This window comes from Musa acuminata, chromosome BXJ1-4 (assembly GCF_036884655.1).
Source record: "Musa acuminata AAA Group cultivar baxijiao chromosome BXJ1-4, Cavendish_Baxijiao_AAA, whole genome shotgun sequence".
Lineage (NCBI taxonomy): Eukaryota > Viridiplantae > Streptophyta > Magnoliopsida > Zingiberales > Musaceae > Musa > Musa acuminata.
The window spans coordinates 40,482,034-40,495,370 of NC_088330.1; the positions used below are offsets into that span (position 1 = coordinate 40,482,034).

Sequence of the window (13,337 nt, forward strand, 5' to 3'; positions counted from 1 at the left end):
GTAGGTGTTTGGCGAGAAGATTCAGCAGAGTAGGTGCAGTGCAGAGTAGGTGTTTGCAGTGCCGCAGTCGCTGCAGTGCAGAGTAGGTGTTTGGCGAGAAGATTCAGCGGCAGAAAGATACGGCAAGTATACGCCACCGGAGTACGCAGCGCAGTTCGGCAGGGAATGAGTGAGTGCTTCAAACGTGAAGAACGTCAGTTATTACAAGAGTACGGCGCCGCGCCGTTCTTACGTAATTTATGGCCCAGTTATTAATGCATCTTTGGTGTGAAGTATTACTTCTTTAAAAATATGTTATTTTGACTAATGGTATATGTAATATTGTTGCATGTACAAGTTACACTGAGTGTTTCAACAGGGTACCATGTGCAGCTGAAATGCTTGTTCACACCGATCATTATATACTGAAATGCCATTATCACAAAGTCTGATTGTGTAGTACTTGATTATAAACATCAGCATGATTTCTTTGATAATATTTCATATTGGGTCATCTTTTTCTTTCTTTTTAGAATGTCATAATATTTATTCACTGTGGAATAATAATAAATTGAAAAAAGTATATAATCGTTTGACTTTTACACTATTAATGGTGGTATATATCAGCGCTTTAGTAAAATTGCAGTTCATCAAAGTGATAAAACCACTACTCTCTTGGCCAAAATAACTTATGCATCTCTATTCTAGTATCAGTTTCTCAAGGGTGCTTTTTTTTTCTTCAGATGCCTTTCTTTTTCTTTTGTTTCCTTTCTTATTTTATCTCTCACCTAAAATTTGGTTTTATATTTTTACGGAACACGGTGAGGGTCTTCAGGTTCTCCATTATGAAGTTGGTCAGAAATACGATCCGCACTATGATTCTTTCCATGATGAATTCAATACCAAGAATGGGGGTCAACGTATTGCTACCCTTCTCATGTATCTGTAAGAATCATCCTCTCATTATACTTGGAAACTGATAACATTGTCAGTAAGCTAGTGCACTTCTCATGCAACTTCTAACACATTTTCTTCCATTTGCAAGTATATCTGTTGCTCAGTTCTCATGTTGAGGAAGGTGGTGAAACTGTGTTTCCCTTCTGAGAAGGTAAATAGCAGTTCTTTACCGTGGTATAATGAGCTATCAGACTGTGCAAAGCAGTTTCTTTCTGTTAAAACCAAAAGATGGGAGATGCATTACTCTTCTGGAGCATGAGGCCAGATGCCACTCCAGATCCATCTAGTTTGCACGGTTAGTTGAATGGTGTTTGGCCACCTGAGTGAAGTTTCAATTTCCAGATGTATTTGAAACGTTCAGAATGTTATTGCACTCATTGCAGGTGGATGTCCTGTTATTAAAGGAAATAAGTGGTCTTCTACAAAGTGGATGCGCATGCATGAGTACAGGGCTTAGCTACCAAACTAAACAAGGTACTGTGTTCGATCCTTCCTGTGTCTTGATACCTACACTAGAAAGAAAGTTGAGCTTTGATAATATAAATATATATATATATATATATATATATTACATGACTTGCAACATTCCGATCTTTTGTTGTTGCAACCTATCATAAGCCTTCTGTGGAGCTAACTTTGTGGTCCTCAAGTCCTCGTATCCTGTGACCACCTCGATGAATCACTATGCCACCAATTACATATGGGTATTTTGATAGACACTTAGTTCTCATTTTTAACTATTCATTGGATGTACAACTGCCCCATCCCATCTGTGGAAATCTTCATTTCCTGGATCTTATTTATGTTTGATTGGTTTATGGGACGATGGTATGTAGAAACCCAAATGCTTGCAGTCAAGTTGACCTTTCAGGTTAATGATTTTTATTTATAGCACGTAGATGTAAATTTATTCTATAGTAATGTGATTGATCCTTCTTCTTTCATATATCCAAAGAAAAAAAATCAAGAAGTTGCCTATTGGAGTACTTAATTGCATGTTTTGATTAGAAACTTCAATTCTTTTTCCCATTTGTATACTAACATTGTAACGCCTCCAATCCAGCAGAAAGTCGAGGATGGTATAATGTCGCATTCCTATGAACTAGAATAAATAATTATCACATAATAATTGTTGTATAATTCAATTCATATGTATTTATTTATATGTATATATATATATATTTATGTATGTATATATATACATATATATATGATGATTTCTCTAACAAATACTCACATTTTGTGTATTTTTCAATTGATACCAACAATTTTATTTTTATTAAATAATACTCCTAATTTAAAAAAGCCTAAATTACCCATTAAAATTTTTTGCATTGGTTATATTGTTTTGATTCTTAGTATTTTTGGCCTGTTAAAAAATAATGTTTTGGCCACTATGATAAAAATAATTTGATTTAAAAATACGGTAAATATTATAAATAAACTCCTAAGCTCACTAAACTGACTATAAATCTACAAATATGGTATTGTATCAGCTTATGCCCAATAATAATCAAAGAGACATAATATGATATCATTTATAAAATTTTTCAGTAGTATTTACAATATTTTTAGTACATCCATAAAATACTATAAATACTATTGAAAATACTATAAATGAGCCAAATGAAAATATTATAAATATTAGAAACTAGTTAAATTAGGTGAAAAAATTAAACAAAAATGAGATATTTTGGATATTATTAAATTAAATATTGTTTGGGAAAAACAAAAGAGAGGATATCTTTTGAAAAATACTCAAAATATGGGTATTTTCTAAGGTAATCACCCATATATATACTAGGGAAAAGCAAAATATGAGTTATTTTACTAGTTTTCAATTGGTACAATATTTTCATTTGCTCATTTATAGTGTTTTTTAATAACATTTATAGTATTCTATTGATGTAAAGAAAACATTATAAATGCTGTTAAAAAATAATATAAGTGATATCATGTTATTTTAATTTAATTATCATTTATCATAAACTATTACAATACTATATTTTTAGGTTTATATTTAGTTTGATTGAAGTAAGGAGTTCATTTAGATTATTTATTGTGTTTTAGTGCAGGACTTACAGTATTTTTATTGTGGTACCCACTATAACAAGATAATTTTTTATTTCTATTTGGGTGATGTTGTTCCTAAATTATTATGAATATCTAATTTTTAAATTAAACGTATCATTTAGGAAAAACCAAAATGAGGGATATGGAGCGATTGAATGACCTATTCACTGTTAGAGAGAGTAAGCAAACGTAGCACTGAAAACTAGACTCAATTAGAAATACCAAAATTATGAGCATTTTATAGAGAAATCACCCTATATATAATAATGTGGTTATAAGATCTCATTCTATAAGTAAATACCAAACTCCCAAGTTACCTTTAAGTCCACACAGACTTTTCGTTTTAGTCAAATGACTATATATATGATATGAAAAATATTTTTCTTTGATAATTATTAAATAAAAATTATTGTATTGTCGAAACTTATTTCATGAGAAAATTAAAGGTTTAGATAGAAAAATGAGTGGTAGAGTAAAAACAAAGTTTAACAATAAGTTATTCTTGGGAAAGCAAAAACCTCTTGGTACTTAGCGTTATAATATACAAGAAAATAGTGATTTGAGGTGCTTTTTTATATTAAACTAGTACAAATAATGATACAATTACTAGTAATTATTAATGTCCTCCATTTATCATATTTTCTTCTTCATTTTATTATTATTTAATTTACTATAATATTCTTTTTACATCGTTTGCAAATGTGCATCTAGGAGGATCAAATCCCACAACCTAATAAAATAGGTAGATATGGCATAAATTTATACTTATTACAAAGAAAAAAAAAAGTGTAGTTCTAAAACAAGTTTATTTCATTTTATATGGTGTCATTTCATGTCTCATTTCATACTCATAAATTTCTTCATGTATCTCTCACTCGAAATTATGTTTATTTCTAAATAAATATTTAATTTCTTCATCTATTCTTGGGTGTTCAAAGATCTTTTTCTTTGTAATCATCAAAAGGTATAAATTATTTATTATATAATGCTACGATTTAAAACATAATGATGAATTGAATTTGTCAAACTTTATTGTATTGGCACATGAATTTTGCAAATAGTTTGAACTCATGAATTCCTCATCTCATCTATATATATAAAGATATCATATTATTATTATAAATTATTTATTACAAGACAATATCTACCATTTATTTGGTTATTCAGATTTGTAGCTCACATCCACATTTGATATAAAAACTAAAACAAAAGTTTTAAGTCAATCAGGACAAAAGTTGTTGGGTTTTCCACCGTAGAAGATATAATATCCCCGTTCCTCTGAGTATTGTACATCCGGGTCAACATCGTAGCATGTTGGTTTGTCTACGGATTCATCTATTTGGTCGGAGGAGGGATTTATCAATTCAGGTCCATCATGTAATGCATACATTATCTTACTAACATAGGCTGCCTTTGCATAGCCCTCTCCAGGGAAGTGGCCGCTTCCCATTTCTAGGTTTCTCAACCGTTTATTCACTGGATACACTTGGCCACCCCAGAATATTTCCCTGGCTCCATCAGATGTTAGCTTAGGAACAAGCTCACTTGGCCAATACCCGACTAATTCGCCAATCCGTCCCACTTTAAGCCACCAGTTTTTAGTATTTGCATCCTGTACAAGAAGATTGTAGGAATTTATAAGACAAATGTAAGTATAGAAATTAGTTATATTTGACCACCGCACAATAAGATTTTTGGGTATGACTTTACTTGTGAAGCTTAAATAGATGACAGGAACATAATCCAAACCACGTAAAAGAGTTTAGATAGTGTACATACAGACTTAAGTATACTATTTATGATAATTGATAAGTTCATTTAGTCTAAGGAGTATGGGAACCAACAATTTATAAATTCGTTAGGTTTCTTTTATCTTTAAATATATTTTTTAAAGTTTATATGTTTGGAAAGAATAAAACCGTGTGAGTATACCCTGCCCATTGTCTGACCCTATAGGACCAAGAGATAAAACCCTATGTGTTTTTTTGGAGCACTTAATAGTTTATTGTTATTAGATAATAGAAGAGATATTTTGGTCCATTCCACAAGTAAGATAATATTTTTTTTTTTTGAAATTATTGCTTACCCTGAACAGATGACACCGTTTAACATGTTGCTTATTTGGATCATTGTATTGGGAAATCCATGACATCTGTGCACCAAGTGGTAATTTTCCGGTCGTGACAAAACCGGGGCAAAGAGTGTTAATGCATCTCACTGGATCATCATTGTTCTGGAAAAAATATACAGAATGAGCGACTTGATATCTCAAGTGAGGCAATATAAAGAGGAGATTGTACTCACCGACCAGAATATGAACATACGTGGCGATGTATCCTGGAACAAACCTGGATTGACCTAAATAACTCAAGCAAAGCTTAGAAATTAGTTCTTTATACCTAATAGAAATTTAATAACTCGTAGCAACCTTCATTTTCATTTAGTAACACAAAATTTTGTCCAGATTATACTTGTCAAATAATCTAATCTCGTTCAGCATTAACTTACCAATTTACCGTTTTGTTGTGACAATCTTTTGAAGTCTGTCTCAGATTAAATTATTGTAGGAGAAGTTTTATATAATGCAGATGTTAATGGACATATTTAAGGATCAAATATGATGCAACAAACTTAAGCTTGATGTGAGACTGTAAGTAATAAAGTATGGTGCACATATATTATCTTGTCGATTTATTTCCCTTGTCCTTATCTTTTATCGTTTGACTTTATTGACCTCATAATGGATCTTTAAAATAAAAGTTGATAGTTTTTGCATATTTTTTTTACAATTAAAAAAGAATATGTTTTTGCATATTTTTTACAGATCTACATTTATTTAAGAATATTTTTTTATGAATATGCAAGTAACTATTGACAATTCAAACACATCCCACAGAGAAAAAAAAAAAAATCAGTTCTTGTGATATTCAACTTGCAGAAATATAAATATAATCCTTATATTTTGTGTTATGGTTTCTTATTGATCTCTACTTAGGTCATTATCATGTAAGATACTGGAAAGAATTATAATAATAGTTATTGTTTTTCTTGTCATTAGATGATAATATAGTTATATATTGACTAAAATGGTGGAAATGTTTGAAGAATAATATAGTTAATGTGCTAAGTAAATGAAGTATCATAAAACAAAATTTCACTTACCATCCATCCAGCTTGTATGTCGTTTCCATCTCTAGTAACCGAAACTAAGGCAGCACTATATTGGTCATCTCCTTCAACATATGGCTTCCAGACATTTAAAGCTGCCTTAGCGCCATAGTAATTGCCCATGAACGAAATCACTCCAGCACGCTAAAAGGCATAGTATGCACTTGAATAAAAAATCCAGACAATTACCATCACAAATAATGTAAGTTATCATTATTCTTACATAGTAAGATTGAGCAATATAGAGTTTTCTTGTCGAATTTCTTGATTTCTCCGAGAGTGATCTTGCTGTTAATAGTTCTTCCTTTGTAGTTCTGCGAATAGGAACTGTTCCTTTTGGGCATGAAAAGCCCATGAGTTTAGAATGTGAGGAAGCATTTATAGATCTTGGAGCACCTTTCCCTTCTGGAAATGCAGTGGGTCTCATCTACAAGTGATGATTATTAAAAAGATGGAAATGAAGGCACTGATAGTTCATGATGCTTTTAAAATTAAATATTGTTTCATGAAGATAATTGATCATAGGAATCTTAATAAAATATCAAGTAATATGACAACCAATGAAAAAAGCAATGTTGTCGGAAGTATTCTTTGACACACCAATGATGGTCTATCACTCGGATGTCTAAGCAAATAGGAAACTATTTTTTTATTATCAGATATCATGTGGATCATTCTGGTTTTCAGGTGCATGTTGTCAATGGACTTGTACAATTCATTTAATGCTGCCAGCAGACTCGAATAAGTATTTGATCTCTATGCAATTATATCTATTTTCTTTTAATCTCATGTATGTGCTATTTTGCACGTACATGCATAATAGAAAAACAATAGAACATCTGACTTCTATTATAAGAATATCATAAAGATAATACTGTTTAATCATATTACAGAAAAACTAAAACAAAATGTCATGTTTGAAGAGAAAAATCACGAAGATGAAGAGAGGATTACCTGAATCTTGTGGTTTCTAAGTAAAGGATGATCAAAAGCAGGTTGCTTGAACATATCAACACAATCAAATATATCCCCTTTTCCACTCTGCAAGTAGACCTTAATAAGTCACTTCTCTAAAATGTAGCAATTGAGAAAGCAAGAGACAAAAACAACATTGTTAACATATTAACGCTTCTTATTTCTAAGGAAAATAATATGTTATGAAATTGAACAATAGTATTTTTGAAAAAAAATAAATTGAACGATGGTATTATCAAGAATATTTTGTTCTTTAGGCAGCTATCTAAAATAAATATTTTAAAACTCAACAAGAAATGATGTGTATTATCATTGATGACAAACAAACTCCCAGCAGCCATGAATAAGAAATAAAACGCCCATCAATAAGAAATATTTTACGTATACTATTTTATTACCATTAACAATAAACAAACACTTGGTAGCCATCAATGGAAAATATATCACCATTAAGAATGTTCTTTTTTCTTTTTTCCTAAATAAATATATTTCTGTTGTCGAAGAGATAGTTAAATAGAAATTACATCATTAACATCCTTCGACACATGTATTTCCAAAGAAGAAATCAGATAAGACACAATTCTGTATGCCATGTACACTTTGGACGAGTCTCAGCATGTGCAAATCATGATACTCTCCACAACGAGAATTTAGAGTCAAGAAAATAATATCTTAATCACAACACTTCAACTTCCCTGAATATAGACATGAGAAACATTTATGATTTAATACTTGATAATGAGCATCAAACTTCAAAAAAGAAGGTGTCTGTGAACACCAAGCTTTCTTTAACATCATTCTTAGTCTACCTATAACACTGCCTTTAAGTAAATTAAATAATAATAATAATAATAATACTAATAGTAATAACAACAATATAAAATAGTAATAATTATAATTATAATAGTAATACTTATATTAATAAAATAATAAAATAACGATAATAATAACAATATCAATAAAATTAAATAAAATAATATTATGTTTAATGTGATATATATATAAAATAAATTTTTTTATAAAAAAATAATGAAAATTACCTGAAAGCTTCTCACTGCTGGCTTGTTCAAGATCTTAAGCTGTTCTTCTACGTCGAGATCATCAAAATTAGTCCATCCTTCACTTAAAGCAAAGTGCAATAGGAGGATGATAAGGATGAAAGCCATAATTTGAATGTAAACACCCACACTAACTTGAAGTCGCATCACCCCACACTATAAATAATAGAAGGAATTAAAAATAACATGCAGGGACATTTAGTGCTTATCCATTGAAGCTTATTTATAGTTTGTCGTTGGAACCTGCTAGCTGTTTTAGAGAAACATCAGCACAACCATGAATTGTGATTTGGAAAAGCAACATGCAGGGACATTTAGTGCTTATCCATTGAAGCCAGCTATAAGCTATTAAAAGGAAAACATCTTGGAAAATCTTTGATCGAACGACAATATTTTTCCATTAAGAAATTCATGAAAAATGATATATATATATATATATGTAATAATTTCGTAATTTTGTTTTAAAGAATCGGATATACGTTATTGGAACTTAAAATTAGGGTAGCTTATGAAACATCAATTTTGGCTTAATTGTTTGGATTAAAATCATCGATTTTAATCCAAACAAGACTGCGGGCCTTTGTGCGCCGTAGGCTCAGGCGTAGATACGGTCCCACAGAACTGGGTCAGCTTGGTTCTGGCTTGAACCGGACGGACCCAGCCGAGTTCAGGTCTGATTCAACAGATTCAGGTCTGATCCAGCCAGGTTCAGGCCTACTGCGCCCGAGTCACATCAAATCGAGACAGGTTCAGGCTGCCTTATGACTGGTTCACGTTGTTTGTGACCCGTGGAGACCATCATAACCGGTTTAGTTTAATTTTAATCCATTCAGTTCATTGCATTACTGTTTCTGGCCTAATTGTAGCCGGTTCACGCTTATTAAGGCTCGATTCAGATCCGTTGTATTCGGGTTCAGACTAATTGAGTCTCGGTTCAGATCATTAGTCCAGTTCAGATCGATCGGATCTGAGACATGATGGTTTAGACTAATTGAGTTCCAGACGGTTCAGGTCAATAGAAGCCAAAATTGTGGCCGGTTCTGGAAAATTCTGGGCCAATTGGCGCCGGTTCAATGTCAGTTGAGCCCAATACGGCTTCGTTTCATATCAATCGAGTCCAGTACGATTTGGTTCACTGAATTGAACGAATAGAATCATTGTTTTATCGCAAAGGAATACCGCCATTGTTAATTAAGGCTAATACAGGTTGGTTCGGTGTCAATTTAGTCCAGTACCGATTGAGCCAAATACAAATTGGTTCATTGTCAATCGAGCCCAATATATCTTGGTTCAGTGATGACTGAGCCCAATTATAGCCAGTTCATTGAGATATAGATTGGATTAAGTGTGCATGGTTCAATTGAAATCGAGTCCCGTGAAGGCCAAATGATCCCTGTATAGTAATAGGAAATCGTCATTATTCATAGATATCTCAGCAGTAGCAATTTTACGAAAAATATTGGGCACAAAGGTGTTTGGACGAGATAGGTCGAGAAGTAATTTCATTTTGGTGAGTCAAGAAAGTTAACTGCTCATCATCAAGGATCTGAACAGGCATATTTCTGGTTCAATCTCCAGTTAAGTTTAATTCCTCATAATGATCAAGTTTATGATTTGCGCATTTGTATTCTTAAAAGCAAAAAAAATATCCATTAATATTGCCAATAAATGATGATACTAGTGCAATTTGCAACCTATATAAGGTAAGACAAATTATGTGAAACCACATTGTTTATTCTTGTGAAGCACGAGTGTCGGAGGATCTTAATATTATAATTTTCATTGACATTTCTAACGCACCAATAGACGTGGAAATCTTAACAAGGATGTTAGTACAAAGACAGGGCATCCAAAGACTTAACATGCGATATATGACAAATATCATATCATCTAGTCTCGAGAGTCAAAAAGTGTTAGCTTAGGCTATACCATCTTCTGGTAGGACTAGTGTTCTGAACTAGTTTTGCTACAGCTTGTTCTAAAATTTTTACTACTCGACAATCCGTCTCTGCTCAACTGCGTTGAACACACCAGTATGAAGTTCGAGCCCCTCCACAACATTGATCCACCTGGTTTGACCTTCTTCAAATATTGAAAATCTTTCTTACTCTTCACCGGTGAAAAACATATCACCTCAAGCTGTTAATGCTTGAATCGATGTCGGTGTCACCCTTTGGATCGATAATGCTTGAATTAGTCCTTTGTTAGCTTCCCATAATCGTATTACTTTTTATGCTTTTCGGTAAATAAGTTGACCATATTTTACATAGTCTAATCATAACTCGACTTTGTTCATTTTTGGTGCATTCAGAACATGCCTTCGAAATATGCATAGATATCAAGTATTTTTCTTATTCTCATACAAAAACTTATATTTTATATGCATTTCAAAATCAGTATTTATTAACAGAAAATGCTTAATACCAAATATTTTTTCATACTTATACCGTTTACAAAACATCATTTTCATGTACGTTTCAAATAATGTCTTCTTAACAATACTTTTCAAAACATGATACATTTAAATATATTTTCATAAAGTAAGCATAAGAATAACTAATGTCACGTTTCAAAACATAAACGTTATTGTTTAAAGAATATTATTTATATAAACATAGTTAAGAGTTCATAAATATAAATATAATAAGATGTACAATCAAAACAAAATTCATAGTAATATTATTAGCGATTGTCATATTATATTATATCCCCGTGATAAAATTCAGAATAATATTTAACTCCTATGGTATAGATAACATATATCTCCCTATATTAAGATATTAAAAAATTAGTTTTTTATACAAACACCAGTATATATCCACGTGGTAGGGTTGAGATCGTAATCAAATTGATCGGACAACAATCATATTATTAAAAATAATATATCAATTACTTTCGTATAAAATTTAGATGTTTTAGTAAATTCTTCTGTATATTATTCTAAAACTAATGCATCATTTCAAAACTAATAATATTTATATATTTTTTAATACTTTTCAAATATAATGATTGAATAGATATTATCGTAAGATTCTGAAAAGATCCTAAGGTTTATTATAAAAGAAAGAAGAGAAAATGGGATGATCATTTCCACGGGATCGACCTCCTTTGTTAAAAGATTGAATAATATTTTTCATATATAGTTGAAAAGAAGCAGTCAAGAAATAGTTACATGCCTATTTATTTATAGAGTTCTGATTTTAACTAAATTAAACAGACTAAATAAATAAGCATAAAAATAAAAAATACATAAAAAATAAAAGAATCCTAACATATAACATAAATTAATATATGTTTATAACATACCAAACACTATTCAAATCATGTATTTTTCCAAATCGTCAACAACATAAATCCTTTCATAATATTTTTAGATAATAAAATGACTTATAATACATGTAAATCATAAACATTTATAAATATCAAACAAATATATTAATATTTTTAAAAATAAATTAGACGGAGCCATCAAATACTTATTATAATTACATATCCTCCGTATAAACATGTATGTCGGCTTCTTCCTGTCATTTTCTTATGTTTTTTGAATCTTCGTTTACCTCCCTTTATTTTCTTCACAATATGATCATCCCATTATCAATGAACATTATGATTCAATCTACCTATAATCTAAAATATAAATCTAATAGAAATATTCAAAATCATATCTCATGTAATTTTTCTGGACTTGATCTAAATCTTTTTGGTAACAAAACAAGTCATCGAACCATTTTCCCTTATTTTTATATATTTTTTTCTTCTTCTATTGCTTTCTTTTTTGTTTTCTCTCGCCCATTTCATCTCATTTATTTTTTTTATTCTATCTTTTTCTTCCTTTTTCTTTCTTTGTCTCCTTCCGATATCCTCTATTTTCTTCTCCCTTTTCGCTTCTTCTTCTTCCCTCTTCTCTTCTACTTTCTTCTCACAGCCGAGACCTCTTTCCTCTTTCTCTCCTTTCTCCCTTCTCTTCTTCTATTTTGTTTCCCTCTTCCTCCTTTCTCTTTCCTTCCTCTTCTCCCTCCTCCTCTTTTCTTCCTCTCTTCTTCTTTCTCCTCCGATTCTCCCTCTCTCCCACCCGCTCACACGCAGCCTCTGTTTCCTCGCGAGGGAGAGGCCGTGAAAAGAAAACCCTTATTGTAGTGACTATAAGAATGTTTCCTCAACGACTGCTATATTACCTTCATTATATCTTGATGGGTAAAAAAATCTTTACCAATCAAATTATCTTTATGGTTATGATTCTTATGACAATCCTTATTTCATAGGTTGTGCATCTATCTCACAATTCATTCAATAGCAAAGCTTAGTTTGTATACTTACATATCTGCAGTGACATTTCCCTCGCACCACTTTCTCATACAAATCTGTAGAAATTTCGAATTGCGATTCATGGAAGAAAACTGTTTCAGTAGCTAAATCTGGAAAGCACAACATTAAGATCAAAATGATTTACTTTGATAACCTATTATTCAATTGGTGCAATAAGAACGCTTAGTTACGACAACATATGCACGATTCTTGATTAAGCCTCAATGTGTTTACGATTCGAAATGCAAGAATGCCAACCAAAAAGGTCCAGATATGACTAGAGTAGGTAAATACGATCGATGTATTTATGAAAACAGGCCAAAAGTGATGTGATTCTGAGAAGCCAACAAAACACCAGTTCGAGCTTAGCTAGGGATGACATCGAAGAAATGGTATGCGTAGTCTTCATCATAAACTCCAATCTCAGTCGAGCAAAACGAGCAGTAGACAGTTCAGATAATCTGACTCGATATCTCCTCGCTTTCAATGTTTTCAATAAAGTCAGCAGAATCTGATCAATAGTGTTCTCAGTATCTTAAGACGCCTGTCTTAGTTTTGATTGACGTAGAATCCGATCAGTAATGACCTTGCAATGGAAAAAAAGCATAAATCACGACAAATGATAGATTAATCATCAACATAATATCCGCATGTTATAATGGCAAATTATAGATTATTCTACTGGAAAGAATGTGAACTTCAAATACAATCATCCACCTGAAAGCGACATTCAATGTTATGCAATAGAAGTAACAAAGAACAAAATCAAGTATCTATAATCCAACAAATTAGTCAGGAAGAAATAAAATGTTTAGGAAG

At 31.5% G+C, this 13,337-nt stretch overlaps 1 long non-coding RNA gene and 1 pseudogene across 1 annotated transcript; one reads left to right on the forward strand and one right to left on the reverse strand.

Annotated features, from left to right (window-relative positions):
- The first annotated feature begins 576 nt into the window (after nucleotides 1-576).
- On the forward strand, nucleotides 577-1,563 carry LOC135672635 (uncharacterized). The gene is made up of 3 exons (XR_010513036.1): nucleotides 577-924; nucleotides 1,025-1,231; nucleotides 1,320-1,563. It is a non-coding gene; the product is annotated as an uncharacterized LOC135672635 (long non-coding RNA).
- Nucleotides 1,564-4,228: 2,665 nt separating this feature from the next.
- LOC135672206 (valine--tRNA ligase, mitochondrial 1-like) overlaps nucleotides 4,229-13,337 on the reverse strand; it is a 33,588-nt pseudogene continuing 24,479 nt past the window's right edge.